The sequence below is a fragment of the Schistocerca cancellata genome, unplaced genomic scaffold (assembly GCF_023864275.1).
Source record: "Schistocerca cancellata isolate TAMUIC-IGC-003103 unplaced genomic scaffold, iqSchCanc2.1 HiC_scaffold_411, whole genome shotgun sequence".
Classification (NCBI taxonomy): Eukaryota; Metazoa; Arthropoda; class Insecta; order Orthoptera; family Acrididae; genus Schistocerca; species Schistocerca cancellata.
This window is the reverse complement of record NW_026046428.1, coordinates 543,180-558,602: the sequence shown is the minus strand read 5'-3', so window position 1 is coordinate 558,602 and position 15,423 is coordinate 543,180. Positions and strand designations below refer to the sequence as shown.

General features: G+C 53.8%; 34 non-coding genes across 34 annotated transcripts; 7 read left to right on the top strand and 27 right to left on the bottom strand.

Moving 5' to 3' along the window:
* Positions 1-264: 264 nt before the first annotated feature.
* Trnae-uuc (transfer RNA glutamic acid (anticodon UUC)) lies at positions 265-336 on the bottom strand. The gene has a single exon. It is a non-coding gene; the product is annotated as a tRNA-Glu (tRNA).
* Positions 337-658: 322 nt separating this feature from the next.
* On the bottom strand, positions 659-731 carry Trnam-cau (transfer RNA methionine (anticodon CAU)). The gene has a single exon. It is a non-coding gene; the product is annotated as a tRNA-Met (tRNA).
* An 815-nt stretch (positions 732-1,546) lies between these two features.
* On the top strand, positions 1,547-1,618 carry Trnag-ucc (transfer RNA glycine (anticodon UCC)). Its single transcript has one exon. It is a non-coding gene; the product is annotated as a tRNA-Gly (tRNA).
* Positions 1,619-1,895: 277 nt separating this feature from the next.
* Trnas-aga (transfer RNA serine (anticodon AGA)) lies at positions 1,896-1,977 on the bottom strand. The gene has a single exon. It is a non-coding gene; the product is annotated as a tRNA-Ser (tRNA).
* A 139-nt stretch (positions 1,978-2,116) lies between these two features.
* On the bottom strand, positions 2,117-2,189 carry Trnak-uuu (transfer RNA lysine (anticodon UUU)). The gene has a single exon. It is a non-coding gene; the product is annotated as a tRNA-Lys (tRNA).
* A 287-nt stretch (positions 2,190-2,476) lies between these two features.
* On the bottom strand, positions 2,477-2,548 carry Trnae-uuc (transfer RNA glutamic acid (anticodon UUC)). Its single transcript has one exon. It is a non-coding gene; the product is annotated as a tRNA-Glu (tRNA).
* A 322-nt stretch (positions 2,549-2,870) lies between these two features.
* Trnam-cau (transfer RNA methionine (anticodon CAU)) lies at positions 2,871-2,943 on the bottom strand. Its single transcript has one exon. It is a non-coding gene; the product is annotated as a tRNA-Met (tRNA).
* An 815-nt stretch (positions 2,944-3,758) lies between these two features.
* Trnag-ucc (transfer RNA glycine (anticodon UCC)) lies at positions 3,759-3,830 on the top strand. Its single transcript has one exon. It is a non-coding gene; the product is annotated as a tRNA-Gly (tRNA).
* A 277-nt stretch (positions 3,831-4,107) lies between these two features.
* Trnas-aga (transfer RNA serine (anticodon AGA)) lies at positions 4,108-4,189 on the bottom strand. The gene has a single exon. It is a non-coding gene; the product is annotated as a tRNA-Ser (tRNA).
* A 139-nt stretch (positions 4,190-4,328) lies between these two features.
* Positions 4,329-4,401, bottom strand: Trnak-uuu (transfer RNA lysine (anticodon UUU)). Its single transcript has one exon. It is a non-coding gene; the product is annotated as a tRNA-Lys (tRNA).
* A 296-nt stretch (positions 4,402-4,697) lies between these two features.
* On the bottom strand, positions 4,698-4,769 carry Trnae-uuc (transfer RNA glutamic acid (anticodon UUC)). Its single transcript has one exon. It is a non-coding gene; the product is annotated as a tRNA-Glu (tRNA).
* Positions 4,770-5,091: 322 nt separating this feature from the next.
* On the bottom strand, positions 5,092-5,164 carry Trnam-cau (transfer RNA methionine (anticodon CAU)). Its single transcript has one exon. It is a non-coding gene; the product is annotated as a tRNA-Met (tRNA).
* Positions 5,165-5,979: 815 nt separating this feature from the next.
* On the top strand, positions 5,980-6,051 carry Trnag-ucc (transfer RNA glycine (anticodon UCC)). Its single transcript has one exon. It is a non-coding gene; the product is annotated as a tRNA-Gly (tRNA).
* A 277-nt stretch (positions 6,052-6,328) lies between these two features.
* Positions 6,329-6,410, bottom strand: Trnas-aga (transfer RNA serine (anticodon AGA)). The gene has a single exon. It is a non-coding gene; the product is annotated as a tRNA-Ser (tRNA).
* A 139-nt stretch (positions 6,411-6,549) lies between these two features.
* Trnak-uuu (transfer RNA lysine (anticodon UUU)) lies at positions 6,550-6,622 on the bottom strand. The gene has a single exon. It is a non-coding gene; the product is annotated as a tRNA-Lys (tRNA).
* A 296-nt stretch (positions 6,623-6,918) lies between these two features.
* Positions 6,919-6,990, bottom strand: Trnae-uuc (transfer RNA glutamic acid (anticodon UUC)). Its single transcript has one exon. It is a non-coding gene; the product is annotated as a tRNA-Glu (tRNA).
* A 322-nt stretch (positions 6,991-7,312) lies between these two features.
* Trnam-cau (transfer RNA methionine (anticodon CAU)) lies at positions 7,313-7,385 on the bottom strand. The gene has a single exon. It is a non-coding gene; the product is annotated as a tRNA-Met (tRNA).
* Positions 7,386-8,200: 815 nt separating this feature from the next.
* Trnag-ucc (transfer RNA glycine (anticodon UCC)) lies at positions 8,201-8,272 on the top strand. Its single transcript has one exon. It is a non-coding gene; the product is annotated as a tRNA-Gly (tRNA).
* Positions 8,273-8,549: 277 nt separating this feature from the next.
* On the bottom strand, positions 8,550-8,631 carry Trnas-aga (transfer RNA serine (anticodon AGA)). Its single transcript has one exon. It is a non-coding gene; the product is annotated as a tRNA-Ser (tRNA).
* A 139-nt stretch (positions 8,632-8,770) lies between these two features.
* Positions 8,771-8,843, bottom strand: Trnak-uuu (transfer RNA lysine (anticodon UUU)). The gene has a single exon. It is a non-coding gene; the product is annotated as a tRNA-Lys (tRNA).
* Positions 8,844-9,139: 296 nt separating this feature from the next.
* Trnae-uuc (transfer RNA glutamic acid (anticodon UUC)) lies at positions 9,140-9,211 on the bottom strand. The gene has a single exon. It is a non-coding gene; the product is annotated as a tRNA-Glu (tRNA).
* Positions 9,212-9,533: 322 nt separating this feature from the next.
* Trnam-cau (transfer RNA methionine (anticodon CAU)) lies at positions 9,534-9,606 on the bottom strand. The gene has a single exon. It is a non-coding gene; the product is annotated as a tRNA-Met (tRNA).
* Positions 9,607-10,421: 815 nt separating this feature from the next.
* On the top strand, positions 10,422-10,493 carry Trnag-ucc (transfer RNA glycine (anticodon UCC)). The gene has a single exon. It is a non-coding gene; the product is annotated as a tRNA-Gly (tRNA).
* A 277-nt stretch (positions 10,494-10,770) lies between these two features.
* Trnas-aga (transfer RNA serine (anticodon AGA)) lies at positions 10,771-10,852 on the bottom strand. The gene has a single exon. It is a non-coding gene; the product is annotated as a tRNA-Ser (tRNA).
* A 139-nt stretch (positions 10,853-10,991) lies between these two features.
* Trnak-uuu (transfer RNA lysine (anticodon UUU)) lies at positions 10,992-11,064 on the bottom strand. The gene has a single exon. It is a non-coding gene; the product is annotated as a tRNA-Lys (tRNA).
* Positions 11,065-11,360: 296 nt separating this feature from the next.
* On the bottom strand, positions 11,361-11,432 carry Trnae-uuc (transfer RNA glutamic acid (anticodon UUC)). The gene has a single exon. It is a non-coding gene; the product is annotated as a tRNA-Glu (tRNA).
* A 322-nt stretch (positions 11,433-11,754) lies between these two features.
* Positions 11,755-11,827, bottom strand: Trnam-cau (transfer RNA methionine (anticodon CAU)). Its single transcript has one exon. It is a non-coding gene; the product is annotated as a tRNA-Met (tRNA).
* An 815-nt stretch (positions 11,828-12,642) lies between these two features.
* Positions 12,643-12,714, top strand: Trnag-ucc (transfer RNA glycine (anticodon UCC)). The gene has a single exon. It is a non-coding gene; the product is annotated as a tRNA-Gly (tRNA).
* Positions 12,715-12,991: 277 nt separating this feature from the next.
* Trnas-aga (transfer RNA serine (anticodon AGA)) lies at positions 12,992-13,073 on the bottom strand. Its single transcript has one exon. It is a non-coding gene; the product is annotated as a tRNA-Ser (tRNA).
* A 139-nt stretch (positions 13,074-13,212) lies between these two features.
* Trnak-uuu (transfer RNA lysine (anticodon UUU)) lies at positions 13,213-13,285 on the bottom strand. The gene has a single exon. It is a non-coding gene; the product is annotated as a tRNA-Lys (tRNA).
* Positions 13,286-13,581: 296 nt separating this feature from the next.
* Positions 13,582-13,653, bottom strand: Trnae-uuc (transfer RNA glutamic acid (anticodon UUC)). The gene has a single exon. It is a non-coding gene; the product is annotated as a tRNA-Glu (tRNA).
* Positions 13,654-13,975: 322 nt separating this feature from the next.
* On the bottom strand, positions 13,976-14,048 carry Trnam-cau (transfer RNA methionine (anticodon CAU)). Its single transcript has one exon. It is a non-coding gene; the product is annotated as a tRNA-Met (tRNA).
* Positions 14,049-14,863: 815 nt separating this feature from the next.
* Trnag-ucc (transfer RNA glycine (anticodon UCC)) lies at positions 14,864-14,935 on the top strand. Its single transcript has one exon. It is a non-coding gene; the product is annotated as a tRNA-Gly (tRNA).
* A 277-nt stretch (positions 14,936-15,212) lies between these two features.
* Trnas-aga (transfer RNA serine (anticodon AGA)) lies at positions 15,213-15,294 on the bottom strand. The gene has a single exon. It is a non-coding gene; the product is annotated as a tRNA-Ser (tRNA).
* Between the last annotated feature and the right edge of the window lie 129 nt (positions 15,295-15,423).

The following is a 15,423-nucleotide window of genomic DNA, read 5'->3' as shown; positions in this document are numbered from 1 at the left end:
AATGTGAATAACTGGAACGCGTGTGTAGGCGTACTACGGTAATTGCTGGCTTCTGGCGCAACTGGCGACTTCACCGACTTCCCACTGACGCTGGTAGCACCCCAACAGCGGACCAGTGCCTCTTCTCCCTTTATCCCGGTGCTGACAGTAATTGCATCCTGTGCCTGCTTCCCCCGATTACGTTCGGTTGAAGCTCCGGAAGGTGGGCGACAAACGAAGGTTGGAAGGCCAAAAGATGGAGGGTCGTGTGCGCAAAAACTTCCCTTCCGGTACCGGGAATCGAACCCGGGCCTCCTGGGTGAAAGCCAGGTATCCTAGCCACTAGACCACACCGGATTTGCTCGAGAAACGTGAGATTTACTCCCTCTCTTCTCGCATTTCGTGCTCAATCCGGACTCAGTGTTGTTCTCTGTTTGCGAGCATTTTTGCGCGTGCAGACTGGCATGGCGCACAGCTCGAAACTGTCTATTCATTGCTGTTTGCATCATATTTCACTCATAACAGGGGAGGAGAATGATCAAAGTTGTACCTTGCCATAATTGGAAGTAAACATTGTGACGCTGAGGCGTGGACTCCTTGTGGATAACAAACGACAATTAAGTTCGTTCGCTAGCAATAGCAACGCCGTTAATTCAGCCGTGATGTACAGCAAATTAAATGCCCCGGGTGAGGATCGAACTCACGACCTTAAGATTATGAGACTTACGCGCTACCTACTGCGCTACCGAGGCTCGTTGCAACCATCATCCCAGGAATCTTGGTAAGTCTCACATATTAGAGATAGACAGTTTGCGCTTTCTCAGGAATCTGTTGTGTCGCTACGCGTGCTTTCCCGACTTGCTAGAGTAAACTGCTGCCGCAGCTTTTTTAACGACGGAAAGCAGCACTGCCTGAGGTTACAGTACATCGCCCTTGCGGCACCTGAACACAGCGGCCTGTAGGGCCAGGCCGACGCTGGAGTTCAGTAACAGCACGCGGCCGTCCAAGTAGGGTCTCTTGCGTGCTGCATGTTTGGTTCTTCTCACAGCGAATCCTGCTATACATTCCTGAGGCTGGCGCACCTCAAGCGAGCAATCGGCGCGGCAGCACTATAGCGAGAACAGCAAAACGATGCATCGGCCGGGAATCGAAGCCGGGCCGCCCGCGTGGTAGTCGAACAACCTACCACTTTTTTAGTTGTTGTTCTCATTTTGTTAGTTGCATTTGTTGGGGGCGGACGTCCGATGACGTCCGTGCTTCCCGAGCATATTCCCGAGCAGCTGTCTGCAGGGAAAGTGGGATTGCCACCCAGCGACGTCGGATACAACCGAAAAAAGTGCTTCACACGCGGAGTCCCCCACTACACTGCCTCAAAGCGACCGCTCGTCACTATTGCGTGAGTAACGTTGCGGCCGCGGCGACGAGCCTTGCCCAAAGACGCAGCGTGCGTGGAGGCGCTGCCCGAATGCACCCTCCTACCTCGTAAAGCGCCTACAGCTACTATCACCGTGGGCCACTGCCGGCGGGCGGGAAGCCGACACAGCGCGGCGTTGCGAGCAGCGGCTGTGCGGTGGTAGTGTAATGGTGAGCATAGTTGCCTTCCGAGCAGTTGAGCCGCGTTCGATTCCCGGCCACCGCAACGGGCGCAAATCTATGCGTATGAGTATGTGAGCCACGTGCTGTTGAATTAACGTTTTCTTTCCGTCGTCGCTCCACGCAGGCCATCCTGTAGTATGTCCCGACTTGTCCCGACTTTGCTCGGCTGACGCGAAAGCTGACGCTTGGAATTCGCCCTTATCAAAAGGACAGGCGCTATAAACGACTGTGAGAGGTGAGGTGTAGCGAGGTACCAAAACGACAGGCAAACTGCGAAATTTTCTGCTCTCTCTTCTGAAACAAAAAATAAAAAAAACCGACGCAGTCGGTAGGACTCGAACCTACGCTCCCAGAGGGAATCTGATTTCTAGTCAGACGCCTTAACCACTCGGCCACGACTGCTCGTAGCTAAAGCTTCCCTCGAATCGTGAAAAATGCAACCGGTCTGCGCAGAATGTTGACAGGAAACGAACTCGGTGCACTGATTACGGCAGGGCTACCAGCGCTACGAGACGAGCCATTACGGAAGCGTTAAAATCTTCGCCCGAACAGGGATTCGAACCCTGGACCCTTAGGTTAAAAGCCTAATGCTCTACCGACTGAGCTATCCGGGCTCACGCTTGTTGTGCATGGAGCGACTGCAAGCAATGTGAATAACTGGAACGCGTGTGTAGGCGTACTACGGTAATTGCTGGCTTCTGGCGACTTCACCGACTTCCCACTGACGCTGGTAGCACCCCAACAGCGGACCAGTGCCTCTTCTCCCTTTATCCCGGTGCTGACAGTAATTGCATCCTGTGCCTGCTTCCCCCGATTACGTTCGGTTGAAGCTCCGGAAGGTGGGCGACAAACGAAGGTTGGAAGGCCAAACGATGGAGGGTCGTGTGCGCAAAAACTTCCCTTCCGGTACCGGGAATCGAACCCGGGCCTCCTGGGTGAAAGCCAGGTATCCTAGCCACTAGACCACACCGGATTTGCTCGAGAAACGTGAGATTTACTCCCTCTCTTCTCGTATTTCGTGCTCAATCCGGACTCAGTGTTGTTCTCTGTTTGCGAGCATTTTTGCGCGTGCAGACTGGCATGGCGCACAGCTCGAAACTGTCTATTCATTGCTGTTTGCATCATATTTCACTCATAACAGGGGAGGAGAATGATCAAAGTTGTACCTTGCCATAATTGGAAGTAAACATTGTGACGCTGAGGCGTGGACTCCTTGTGGATAACAAACGACAATTAAGTTCGTTCGCTAGCAATAGCAACGCCGTTAATTCAGCCGTGATGTACAGCAAATTAAATGCCCCGGGTGAGGATCGAACTCACGACCTTAATATTATGAGACTTACGCGCTACCTACTGCGCTACCGAGGCTCGTTGCAACCATCATCCCAGGAATCTTGGTAAGTCTCACATATTAGAGATAGACAGTTTGCGCTTTCTCAGGAATCTGTTGTGTCGCTACGCGTGCTTTCCCGACTTGCTAGAGTAAACTGCTGCCGCAGCTTTTTTAACGACGGAAAGCACCACTGCCTGAGGTTACAGTACATCGCCCTTGCGGCACCTGAACACAGCGGCCTGTAGGGCCAGGCCGACGCTGGAGTTCAGTAACAGCACGCGGCCGTCCAAGTAGGGTCTCTTGCGTGCTGCATGTTTGGTTCTTCTCACAGCGAATCCTGCTATACATTCCTGAGGCTGGCGCACCTCAAGCGAGCAATCGGCGCGGCAGCACTATAGCGAGAACAGCAAAACGATGCATCGGCCGGGAATCGAAGCCGGGCCGCCCGCGTGGTAGTCGAACAACCTACCACTTTTTTAGTTGTTGTTCTCATTTTGTTAGTTGCATTTGTTGGGGGCGGACGTCCGATGACGTCCGTGCTTCCCGAGCATATTCCCGAGCAGCTGTCTGCAGGGAAAGTGGGATTGCCACCCAGCGACGTCGGATACAACCGAAAAAAGTGCTACACACGCGAAGTCCCCCACTACACTGCCTCAAAGCGACCGCTCGTCACTATTGCGTGAGTAACGTTGCGGCCGCGGCGACGAGCCTTGCCCAAAGACGCAGCGTGCGTGGAGGCGCTGCCCGAATGCACCCTCCTACCTCGTAAAGCGCCTACAGCTACTATCACCGTGGGCCACTGCCGGCGGGCGGGAAGCCGACACAGCGCGGCGTTGCGAGCAGCGGCTGTGCGGTGGTAGTGTAATGGTGAGCATAGTTGCCTTCCGAGCAGTTGAGCCGCGTTCGATTCCCGGCCACCGCAACGGGCGCAAATCTATGCGTATGAGTATGTGAGCCACGTGCTGTTGAATTAACGTTTTCTTTCCGTCGTCGCTCCACGCAGGCCATCCTGTAGTATGTCCCGACTTGTCCCGACTTTGCTCGGCTGACGCGAAAGCTGACGCTTGGAATTCGCCCTTATCAAAAGGACAGGCGCTATAAACGACTGTGAGAGGTGAGGTGTAGCGAGGTACCAAAACGACAGGCAAACTGCGAAATTTTCTGCTCTCTCTTCTGAAACAAAAAATAAAAAAAACCGACGCAGTCGGTAGGACTCGAACCTACGCTCCCAGAGGGAATCTGATTTCTAGTCAGACGCCTTAACCACTCGGCCACGACTGCTCGTAGCTAAAGCTTCCCTCGAATCGTGAAAAATGCAACCGGTCTGCGCAGAATGTTGACAGGAAACGAACTCGGTGCACTGATTACGGCAGGGCTACCAGCGCTACGAGACGAGCCATTACGGAAGCGTTAAAATCTTCGCCCGAACAGGGATTCGAACCCTGGACCCTTAGGTTAAAAGCCTAATGCTCTACCGACTGAGCTATCCGGGCTCACGCTTGTTGTGCATGGAGCGACTGCAAGCAATGTGAATAACTGGAACGCGTGTGTAGGCGTACTACGGTAATTGCTGGCTTCTGGCGCAACTGGCGACTTCACCGACTTCCCACTGACGCTGGTAGCACCCCAACAGCGGACCAGTGCCTCTTCTCCCTTTATCCCGGTGCTGACAGTAATTGCATCCTGTGCCTGCTTCCCCCGATTACGTTCGGTTGAAGCTCCGGAAGGTGGGCGACAAACGAAGGTTGGAAGGCCAAACGATGGAGGGTCGTGTGCGCAAAAACTTCCCTTCCGGTACCGGGAATCGAACCCGGGCCTCCTGGGTGAAAGCCAGGTATCCTAGCCACTAGACCACACCGGATTTGCTCGAGAAACGTGAGATTTACTCCCTCTCTTCTCGTATTTCGTGCTCAATCCGGACTCAGTGTTGTTATCTGTTTGCGAGCATTTTTGCGCGTGCAGACTGGCATGGCGCACAGCTCGAAACTGTCTATTCATTGCTGTTTGCATCATATTTCACTCATAACAGGGGAGGAGAATGATCAAAGTTGTACCTTGCCATAATTGGAAGTAAACATTGTGACGCTGAGGTGTGGACTCCTTGTGGATAACAAACGACAATTAAGTTCGTTCGCTAGCAATAGCAACGCCGTTAATTCAGCCGTGATGTACAGCAAATTAAATGCCCCGGGTGAGGATCGAACTCACGACCTTAAGATTATGAGACTTACGCGCTACCTACTGCGCTACCGAGGCTCGTTGCAACCATCATCCCAGGAATCTTGGTAAGTCTCACATATTAGAGATAGACAGTTTGCGCTTTCTCAGGAATCTGTTGTGTCGCTACGCGTGCTTTCCCGACTTGCTAGAGTAAACTGCTGCCGCAGCTTTTTTAACGACGGAAAGCAGCACTGCCTGAGGTTACAGTACATCGCCCTTGCGGCACCTGAACACAGCGGCCTGTAGGGCCAGGCCGACGCTGGAGTTCAGTAACAGCACGCGGCCGTCCAAGTAGGGTCTCTTGCGTGCTGCATGTTTGGTTCTTCTCACAGCGAATCCTGCTATACATTCCTGAGGCTGGCGCACCTCAAGCGAGCAATCGGCGCGGCAGCACTATAGCGAGAACAGCAAAACGATGCATCGGCCGGGAATCGAAGCCGGGCCGCCCGCGTGGTAGTCGAACAACCTACCACTTTTTTAGTTGTTGTTCTCATTTTGTTAGTTGCATTTGTTGGGGGCGGACGTCCGATGACGTCCGTGCTTCCCGAGCATATTCCCGAGCAGCTGTCTGCAGGGAAAGTGGGATTGCCACCCAGCGACGTCGGATACAACCGAAAAAAGTGCTACACACGCGGAGTCCCCCACTACACTGCCTCAAAGCGACCGCTCGTCACTATTGCGTGAGTAACGTTGCGGCCGCGGCGACGAGCCTTGCCCAAAGACGCAGCGTGCGTGGAGGCGCTGCCCGAATGCACCCTCCTACCCCGTAAAGCGCCTACAGCTACTATCACCGTGGGCCACTGCCGGCGGGCGGGAAGCCGACACAGCGCGGCGTTGCGAGCAGCGGCTGTGCGGTGGTAGTGTAATGGTGAGCATAGTTGCCTTCCGAGCAGTTGAGCCGCGTTCGATTCCCGGCCACCGCAACGGGCGCAAATCTATGCGTATGAGTATGTGAGCCACGTGCTGTTGAATTAACGTTTTCTTTCCGTCGTCGCTCCACGCAGGCCATCCTGTAGTATGTCCCGACTTGTCCCGACTTTGCTCGGCTGACGCGAAAGCTGACGCTTGGAATTCGCCCTTATCAAAAGGACAGGCGCTATAAACGACTGTGAGAGGTGAGGTGTAGCGAGGTACCAAAACGACAGGCAAACTGCGAAATTTTCTGCTCTCTCTTCTGAAACAAAAAATAAAAAAAACCGACGCAGTCGGTAGGACTCGAACCTACGCTCCCAGAGGGAATCTGATTTCTAGTCAGACGCCTTAACCACTCGGCCACGACTGCTCGTAGCTAAAGCTTCCCTCGAATCGTGAAAAATGCAACCGGTCTGCGCAGAATGTTGACAGGAAACGAACTCGGTGCACTGATTACGGCAGGGCTACCAGCGCTACGAGACGAGCCATTACGGAAGCGTTAAAATCTTCGCCCGAACAGGGATTCGAACCCTGGACCCTTAGGTTAAAAGCCTAATGCTCTACCGACTGAGCTATCCGGGCTCACGCTTGTTGTGCATGGAGCGACTGCAAGCAATGTGAATAACTGGAACGCGTGTGTAGGCGTACTACGGTAATTGCTGGCTTCTGGCGCAACTGGCGACTTCACCGACTTCCCACTGACGCTGGTAGCACCCCAACAGCGGACCAGTGCCTCTTCTCCCTTTATCCCGGTGCTGACAGTAATTGCATCCTGTGCCTGCTTCCCCCGATTACGTTCGGTTGAAGCTCCGGAAGGTGGGCGACAAACGAAGGTTGGAAGGCCAAACGATGGAGGGTCGTGTGCGCAAAAACTTCCCTTCCGGTACCGGGAATCGAACCCGGGCCTTCTGGGTGAAAGCCAGGTATCCTAGCCACTAGACCACACCGGATTTGCTCGAGAAACGTGAGATTTACTCCCTCTCTTCTCGTATTTCGTGCTCAATCCGGACTCAGTGTTGTTATCTGTTTGCGAGCATTTTTGCGCGTGCAGACTGGCATGGCGCACAGCTCGAAACTGTCTATTCATTGCTGTTTGCATCATATTTCACTCATAACAGGGGAGGAGAATGATCAAAGTTGTACCTTGCCATAATTGGAAGTAAACATTGTGACGCTGAGGCGTGGACTCCTTGTGGATAACAAACGACAATTAAGTTCGTTCGCTAGCAATAGCAACGCCGTTAATTCAGCCGTGATGTACAGCAAATTAAATGCCCCGGGTGAGGATCGAACTCACGACCTTAAGATTATGAGACTTACGCGCTACCTACTGCGCTACCGAGGCTCGTTGCAACCACCATCCCAGGAATCTTGGTAAGTCTCACATATTAGAGATAGACAGTTTGCGCTTTCTCAGGAATCTGTTGTGTCGCTACGCGTGCTTTCCCGACTTGCTAGAGTAAACTGCTGCCGCAGCTTTTTTAACGACGGAAAGCAGCACTGCCTGAGGTTACAGTACATCGCCCTTGCGGCACCTGAACACAGCGGCCTGTAGGGCCAGGCCGACGCTGGAGTTCAGTAACAGCACGCGGCCGTCCAAGTAGGGTCTCTTGCGTGCTGCATGTTTGGTTCTTCTCACAGCGAATCCTGCTATACATTCCTGAGGCTGGCGCACCTCAAGCGAGCAATCGGCGCGGCAGCACTATAGCGAGAACAGCAAAACGATGCATCGGCCGGGAATCGAAGCCGGGCCGCCCGCGTGGTAGTCGAACAACCTACCACTTTTTTAGTTGTTGTTCTCATTTTGTTAGTTGCATTTGTTGGGGGCGGACGTCCGATGACGTCCGTGCTTCCCGAGCATATTCCCGAGCAGCTGTCTGCAGGGAAAGTGGGATTGCCACCCAGCGACGTCGGATACAACCGAAAAAAGTGCTACACACGCGGAGTCCCCCACTACACTGCCTCAAAGCGACCGCTCGTCACTATTGCGTGAGTAACGTTGCGGCCGCGGCGACGAGCCTTGCCCAAAGACGCAGCGTGCGTGGAGGCGCTGCCCGAATGCACCCTCCTACCTCGTAAAGCGCCTACAGCTACTATCACCGTGGGCCACTGCCGGCGGGCGGGAAGCCGACACAGCGCGGCGTTGCGAGCAGCGGCTGTGCGGTGGTAGTGTAATGGTGAGCATAGTTGCCTTCCGAGCAGTTGAGCCGCGTTCGATTCCCGGCCACCGCAACGGGCGCAAATCTATGCGTATGAGTATGTGAGCCACGTGCTGTTGAATTAACGTTTTCTTTCCGTCGTCGCTCCACGCAGGCCATGCTGTAGTATGTCCCTACTTGTCCCGACTTTGCTCGGCTGACGCGAAAGCTGACGCTTGGAATTCGCCCTTATCAAAAGGACAGGCGCTATAAACGACTGTGAGAGGTGAGGTGTAGCGAGGTACCAAAACGACAGGCAAACTGCGAAATTTTCTGCTCTCTCTTCTGAAACAAAAAATAAAAAAAACCGACGCAGTCGGTAGGACTCGAACCTACGCTCCCAGAGGGAATCTGATTTCTAGTCAGACGCCTTAACCACTCGGCCACGACTGCTCGTAGCTAAAGCTTCCCTCGAATCGTGAAAAATGCAACCGGTCTGCGCAGAATGTTGACAGGAAACGAACTCGGTGCACTGATTACGGCAGGGCTACCAGCGCTACGAGACGAGCCATTACGGAAGCGTTAAAATCTTCGCCCGAACAGGGATTCGAACCCTGGACCCTTAGGTTAAAAGCCTAATGCTCTACCGACTGAGCTATCCGGGCTCACGCCTGTTGTGCATGGAGCGACTGCAAGCAATGTGAATAACTGGAACGCGTGTGTAGGCGTACTACGGTAATTGCTGGCTTCTGGCGCAACTGGCGACTTCACCGACTTCCCACTGACGCTGGTAGCACCCCAACAGCGGACCAGTGCCTCTTCTCCATTTATCCCGGTGCTGACAGTAATTGCATCCTGTGCCTGCTTCCCCCGATTACGTTCGGTTGAAGCTCCGGAAGGTGGGCGACAAACGAAGGTTGGAAGGCCAAACGATGGAGGGTCGTGTGCGCAAAAACTTCCCTTCCGGTACCGGGAATCGAACCCGGGCCTCCTGGGTGAAAGCCAGGTATCCTAGCCACTAGACTACACCGGATTTGCTCGAGAAACGTGAGATTTACTCCCTCTCTTCTCGCATTTCGTGCTCAATACGGACTCAGTGTTGTTCTCTGTTTGCGAGCATTTTTGCGCGTGCAGACTGGCATGGCGCACAGCTCGAAACTGTCTATTCATTGCTGTTTGCATCATATTTCACTCATAACAGGGGAGGAGAATGATCAAAGTTGTACCTTGCCATAATTGGAAGTAAACATTGTGACGCTGAGGCGTGGACTCCTTGTGGATAACAAACGACAATTAAGTTCGTTCGCTAGCAATAGCAACGCCGTTAATTCAGCCGTGATGTACAGCAAATTAAACGCCCCGGGTGAGGATCGAACTCACGACCTTAAGATTATGAGACTTACGCGCTACCTACTGCGCTACCGAGGCTCGTTGCAACCATCATCCCAGGAATCTTGGTAAGTCTCACATATTAGAGATAGACAGTTTGCGCTTTCTCAGGAATCTGTTGTGTCGCTACGCGTGCTTTCCCGACTTGCTAGAGTAAACTGCTGCCGCAGCTTTTTTAACGACGGAAAGCAGCACTGCCTGAGGTTACAGTACATCGCCCTTGCGGCACCTGAACACAGCGGCCTGTAGGGCCAGGCCGACGCTGGAGTTCAGTAACAGCACGCGGCCGTCCAAGTAGGGTCTCTTGCGTGCTGCATGTTTGGTTCTTCTCACAGCGAATCCTGCTATACATTCCTGAGGCTGGCGCACCTCAAGCGAGCAATCGGCGCGGCAGCACTATAGCGAGAACAGCAAAACGATGCATCGGCCGGGAATCGAAGCCGGGCCGCCCGCGTGGTAGTCGAACAACCTACCACTTTTTTAGTTGTTGTTCTCATTTTGTTAGTTGCATTTGTTGGGGGCGGACGTCCGATGACGTCCGTGCTTCCCGAGCATATTCCCGAGCAGCTGTCTGCAGGGAAAGTGGGATTGCCACCCAGCGACGTCGGATACAACCGAAAAAAGTGCTACACACGCGGAGTCCCCCACTACACTGCCTCAAAGCGACCGCTCGTCACTATTGCGTGAGTAACGTTGCGGCCGCGGCGACGAGCCTTGCCCAAAGACGCAGCGTGCGTGGAGGCGCTGCCCGAATGCACCCTCCTACCCCGTAAAGCGCCTACAGCTACTATCACCGTGGGCCACTGCCGGCGGGCGGGAAGCCGACACAGCGCGGCGTTGCGAGCAGCGGCTGTGCGGTGGTAGTGTAATGGTGAGCATAGTTGCCTTCCGAGCAGTTGAGCCGCGTTCGATTCCCGGCCACCGCAACGGGCGCAAATCTATGCGTATGAGTATGTGAGCCACGTGCTGTTGAATTAACGTTTTCTTTCCGTCGTCGCTCCACGCAGGCCATCCTGTAGTATGTCCCGACTTGTCCCGACTTTGCTCGGCTGACGCGAAAGCTGACGCTTGGAATTCGCCCTTATCAAAAGGACAGGCGCTATAAACGACTGTGAGAGGTGAGGTGTAGCGAGGTACCAAAACGACAGGCAAACTGCGAAATTTTCTGCTCTCTCTTCTGAAACAAAAAATAAAAAAAACCGACGCAGTCGGTAGGACTCGAACCTACGCTCCCAGAGGGAATCTGATTTCTAGTCAGACGCCTTAACCACTCGGCCACGACTGCTCGTAGCTAAAGCTTCCCTCGAATCGTGAAAAATGCAACCGGTCTGCGCAGAATGTTGACAGGAAACGAACTCGGTGCACTGATTACGGCAGGGCTACCAGCGCTACGAGACGAGCCATTACGGAAGCGTTAAAATCTTCGCCCGAACAGGGATTCGAACCCTGGACCCTTAGGTTAAAAGCCTAATGCTCTACCGACTGAGCTATCCGGGCTCACGCTTGTTGTGCATGGAGCGACTGCAAGCAATGTGAATAACTGGAACGCGTGTGTAGGCGTACTACGGTAATTGCTGGCTTCTGGCGCAACTGGCGACTTCACCGACTTCCCACTGACGCTGGTAGCACCCCAACAGCGGACCAGTGCCTCTTCTCCCTTTATCCCGGTGCTGACAGTAATTGCATCCTGTGCCTGCTTCCCCCGATTACGTTCGGTTGAAGCTCCGGAAGGTGGGCGACAAACGAAGGTTGGAAGGCCAAACGATGGAGGGTCGTGTGCGCGAAAACTTCCCTTCCGGTACCGGGAATCGAACCCGGGCCTCCTGGGTGAAAGCCAGGTATCCTAGCCACTAGACCACACCGGATTTGCTCGAGAAACGTGAGATTTACTCCCTCTCTTCTCGTATTTCGTGCTCAATCCGGACTCAGTGTTGTTATCTGTTTGCGAGCATTTTTGCGCGTGCAGACTGGCATGGCGCACAGCTCGAAACTGTCTATTCATTGCTGTTTGCATCATATTTCACTCATAACAGGGGAGGAGAATGATCAAAGTTGTACCTTGCCATAATTGGAAGTAAACATTGTGACGCTGAGGCGTGGACTCCTTGTGGATAACAAACGACAATTAAGTTCGTTCGCTAGCAATAGCAACGCCGTTAATTCAGCCGTGATGTACAGCAAATTAAATGCCCCGGGTGAGGATCGAACTCACGACCTTAAGATTATGAGACTTACGCGCTACCTACTGCGCTACCGAGGCTCGTTGCAACCATCATCCCAGGAATCTTGGTAAGTCTCACATATTAGAGATAGACAGTTTGCGCTTTCTCAGGAATCTGTTGTGTCGCTACGCGTGCTTTCCCGACTTGCTAGAGTAAACTGCTGCCGCAGCTTTTTTAACGACGGAAAGCAGCACTGCCTGAGGTTACAGTACATCGCCCTTGCGGCACCTGAACACAGCGGCCTGTAGGGCCAGGCCGACGCTGGAGTTCAGTAACAGCACGCGGCCGTCCAAGTAGGGTCTCTTGCGTGCTGCATGTTTGGTTCTTCTCACAGCGAATCCTGCTATACATTCCTGAGGCTGGCGCACCTCAAGCGAGCAATCGGCGCGGCAGCACTATAGCGAGAACAGCAAAACGATGCATCGGCCGGGAATCGAAGCCGGGCCGCCCGCGTGGTAGTCGAACAACCTACCACTTTTTTAGTTGTTGTTCTCATTTTGTTAGTTGCATTTGTTGGGGGCGGACGTCCGATGACGTCCGTGCTTCCCGAGCATATTCCCGAGCAGCTGTCTGCAGGGAAAGTGGGATTGCCACCCAGCGACGTCGGATACAACCGAAAAAAGTGCTACACACGCGGAGTCCCCCACTACACTGCCTCAAAGCGACCGCTCGTCACTATTGCGTGAGTAACGTTGCGGCCGCGGCGACGAGCCTTGCCCAAAGACGCAGCGTGCGTGGAGGCGCTGCCCGAATGCACCCTCCTACCTCGTAAAGCGCCTACAGCTACTATCACCGTGGGCCACTGCCGGCGGGCGGGAAGCCGACACAGCGCGGCGTTGCGAGCAGCGGCTGTGCGGTGGTAGTGTAATGGTGAGCATAGTTGCCTTCCGAGCAGTTGAGCCGCGTTCGATTCCCGGCCACCGCAACGGGCGCAAATCTATGCGTATGAGTATGTGAGCCACGTGCTGTTGAATTAACGTTTTCTTTCCGTCGTCGCTCCACGCAGGCCATGCTGTAGTATGTCCCGACTTGTCCCGACTTTGCTCGGCTGACGCGAAAGCTGACGCTTGGAATTCGCCCTTATCAAAAGGACAGGCGCTATAAACGACTGTGAGAGGTGAGGTGTAGCGAGGTACCAAAACGACAGGCAAACTGCGAAATTTTCTGCTCTCTCTTCTGAAACAAAAAATAAAAAAAACCGACGCAGTCGGTAGGACTCGAACCTACGCTCCCAGAGGGAATCTGATTTCTAGTCAGACGCCTTAACCACTCGGCCACGACTGCTCGTAGCTAAAGCTTCCCTCGAATCGTGAAAAATGCAACCGGTCTGCGCAGAATGTTGACAGGAAACGAACTCGGTGCACTGATTACGGCAGGGCTACCAGCGCTACGAGACGAGCCATTACGGAAGCGTTAAAATCTTCGCCCGAACAGGGATTCGAACCCTGGACCCTTAGGTTAAAAGCCTAATGCTCTACCGACTGAGCTATCCGGGCTCACGCCTGTTGTGCATGGAGCGACTGCAAGCAATGTGAATAACTGGAACGCGTGTGTAGGCGTACTACGGTAATTGCTGGCTTCTGGCGCAACTGGCGACTTCACCGACTTCCCACTGACGCTGGTAGCACCCCAACAGCGGACCAGTGCCTCTTCTCCATTTATCCCGGTGCTGACAGTAATTGCATCCTGTGCCTGCTTCCCCCGATTACGTTCGGTTGAAGCTCCGGAAGGTGGGCGACAAACGAAGGTTGGAAGGCCAAACGATGGAGGGTCGTGTGCGCAAAAACTTCCCTTCCGGTACCGGGAATCGAACCCGGGCCTCCTGGGTGAAAGCCAGGTATCCTAGCCACTAGACTACACCGGATTTGCTCGAGAAACGTGAGATTTACTCCCTCTCTTCTCGCATTTCGTGCTCAATACGGACTCAGTGTTGTTCTCTGTTTGCGAGCATTTTTGCGCGTGCAGACTGGCATGGCGCACAGCTCGAAACTGTCTATTCATTGCTGTTTGCATCATATTTCACTCATAACAGGGGAGGAGAATGATCAAAGTTGTACCTTGCCATAATTGGAAGTAAACATTGTGACGCTGAGGCGTGGACTCCTTGTGGATAACAAACGACAATTAAGTTCGTTCGCTAGCAATAGCAACGCCGTTAATTCAGCCGTGATGTACAGCAAATTAAACGCCCCGGGTGAGGATCGAACTCACGACCTTAAGATTATGAGACTTACGCGCTACCTACTGCGCTACCGAGGCTCGTTGCAACCATCATCCCAGGAATCTTGGTAAGTCTCACATATTAGAGATAGACAGTTTGCGCTTTCTCAGGAATCTGTTGTGTCGCTACGCGTGCTTTCCCGACTTGCTAGAGTAAACTGCTGCCGCAGCTTTTTTAACGACGGAAAGCAGCACTGCCTGAGGTTACAGTACATCGCCCTTGCGGCACCTGAACACAGCGGCCTGTAGGGCCAGGCCGACGCTGGAGTTCAGTAACAGCACGCGGCCGTCCAAGTAGGGTCTCTTGCGTGCTGCATGTTTGGTTCTTCTCACAGCGAATCCTGCTATACATTCCTGAGGCTGGCGCACCTCAAGCGAGCAATCGGCGCGGCAGCACTATAGCGAGAACAGCAAAACGATGCATCGGCCGGGAATCGAAGCCGGGCCGCCCGCGTGGTAGTCGAACAACCTACCACTTTTTTAGTTGTTGTTCTCATTTTGTTAGTTGCATTTGTTGGGGGCGGACGTCCGATGACGTCCGTGCTTCCCGAGCATATTCCCGAGCAGCTGTCTGCAGGGAAAGTGGGATTGCCACCCAGCGACGTCGGATACAACCGAAAAAAGTGCTACACACGCGGAGTCCCCCACTACACTGCCTCAAAGCGACCGCTCGTCACTATTGCGTGAGTAACGTTGCGGCCGCGGCGACGAGCCTTGCCCAAAGACGCAGCGTGCGTGGAGGCGCTGCCCGAATGCACCCTCCTACCTCGTAAAGCGCCTACAGCTACTATCACCGTGGGCCACTGCCGGCGGGCGGGAAGCCGACACAGCGCGGCGTTGCGAGCAGCGGCTGTGCGGTGGTAGTGTAATGGTGAGCATAGTTGCCTTCCGAGCAGTTGAGCCGCGTTCGATTCCCGGCCACCGCAACGGGCGCAAATCTATGCGTATGAGTACGTGAGCCACGTGCTGTTGAATTAACGTTTTCTTTCCGTCGTCGCTCCACGCAGGCCATCCTGTAGTATGTCCCGACTTGTCCCGACTTTGCTCGGCTGACGCGAAAGCTGACGCTTGGAATTCGCCCTTATCAAAAGGACAGGCGCTATAAACGACTGTGAGAGGTGAGGTGTAGCGAGGTACCAAAACGACAGGCAAACTGCGAAATTTTCTGCTCTCTCTTCTGAAACAAAAAATAAAAAAAACCGACGCAGTCGGTAGGACTCGAACCTACGCTCCCAGAGGGAATCTGATTTCTAGTCAGACGCCTTAACCACTCGGCCACGACTGCTCGTAGCTAAAGCTTCCCTCGAATCGTGAAAAATGCAACCGGTCTGCGCAGAATGTTGACAGGAAACGAACTCGGTGCACTGATTACGGCAGGGCTACCAGCGCTACGAGACGAGCCATTACGGAAGCG